We start from the raw sequence: 1807 nt of genomic DNA, 5'->3' as shown, positions 1-1807 counted from the left end.
GGCATATATAGGGGTCTTGTTTTTGTATCCATTCAGCCAGTCTTTGCCTTTTGGTTGGGGCATTCAACCCATTTACATTTAAGGTGATTATTGATAAGTATGATCCCATTGCCATTTACTTTGTTGTTTTGGGTTTGAGTTTGCAAACCTTTTCTGTTTCCTGTCTAGAAAAGATGCTTTAGTATTCGTTGAAGAGCTGGTTTGATGGTGCTGAATTCTCTTAGCTTTTGCTTATCTGTAAAGCTTTTGATTTCTCCTTCATATTTGAATGAGATCCTTGCTGGGTACAGTAATACAAGTTGTAGGTTTTTCTCTTTCGTCACTTTAAGTATGTCCTGACATTCCCTTCCGGCCTAAAGAGTTTCTGTTGAAAGATCAACTGTTATCCTTATGGGAATCCCCTTGTGTGTTATTTGTTGTTTTTCCCTTGCTGCTTTTAATATTTGTTCTTTGTGTTTTGTCTTCACTGCTTTGATTAATATGTGTCTTGGGGTGTTTCACCTTGGGTTTATCCTGTTTGGGACTCTCTGGGTTTCTTGGACCTGGGTGGCTATTTCCTTCCCCATTTTAGGGAAGTTTTAAACTATTATCTGCTCAAGTATTTTCTCATGGCCTTTCTTTTTGTCTTCTTCTTCTGGGACTTCTATGATTTGAATGTGGGCCGTTTGACTTTGTCCCAGAAGTCTCTGAGGTTGTCCTAATTTCTTTTAGTTATTTTTTCTTTTTTCCTCTCTGCTTCATTTATTTCCACCATTCTATCTATCTTCCACCTTGCTTATCCTCTCTTCTGCCTCAGTTATTCTACTGTTGGTTCCCTCCAGAGTTCTTTTGATCTCAGTAATTGCATTATTCATTATTGGTTGACTCTTTTTTATTTCTTCTAGGTCCTTGTTAAACATTTCTTGCATCTTCTCAATCCTTGTCTCTATCTGTAACTCTATTTTGTTTTCAAGATTTTGAATCATTTTTACTATCATTTTTCTGAATTCTTTTTCAGGTAGACTCCCTGTCTCCTCCTCTTTTGTTTGGTTTGGTGGGCATTTATCATGTTCCTTTACCTGCTGAATATTTCTCTGCCTTTTCATCTTGTTTAGATTTATGTGTTTGGGGTGGCCTTTCTGTATGCTGGAAGTTTTTGGCTCCTCTTTATTGTGGCTGTTCCTCCCTGTGGGTGGGATTGGAAGAGTGGCTTGTCAAGGTTTCCTGGTTAGGGAAGCTTGTGTCCGAGTTCTAGTGGGTGGAGCTGGATCTCTTCTCTCTGGAGTGCAATGAAGTGTCCAGTAGCAAGTTTTGAGGTGTCTATGGGTTTGGTGTGACTTTGGCCTCCTGCATTTTAATGCTTAGGGTTATGTTCCTGTGTTGTTGGAGAATTAGCTTGCTATGTCTTGTTCTGAAACTTGTTGGCTCTTGGGTGGAGTTTGGTTTCAGTGTAGGTATGGAGGCTTTTGGATGAGCACTTGTCAATTAATGTTCCCTGGAGTAAGGAGTTTTCTGGTGTTCTCAAGTTTTGGACTTAAGCCTCCTGCCTCTGGCTTTCTGTCTTATTCTTACAGTAGCCTCAAGACTCCTCCATCCATACCGCACTCCTTTTGAAGAGAATGGGCTGCTTTTCTGGGTGCCTGGTGTCCTCCGCCAGTGTTCAGAAGTTGTTTTGTGGAATTTGCTCAGCATTCAAATGATCTTTTGATGAGTTTGTAGGGGGATAAAGTGGTCTCCCCATCCTATTCGTCTGCTATCTTAGGACTGCCCCCAAATGTTGAGTCTTAAGCCAGCTTTTTCACTCTCTTCTTTCATCTTCAGCAAGAGG

Source organism: Bison bison, unplaced genomic scaffold, assembly GCF_000754665.1.
Source record: "Bison bison bison isolate TAMUID 2011002044 unplaced genomic scaffold, Bison_UMD1.0 scf7180017864224, whole genome shotgun sequence".
Classification (NCBI taxonomy): Eukaryota; Metazoa; Chordata; class Mammalia; order Artiodactyla; family Bovidae; genus Bison; species Bison bison.
This window is presented reverse-complemented; position numbering follows the sequence as displayed.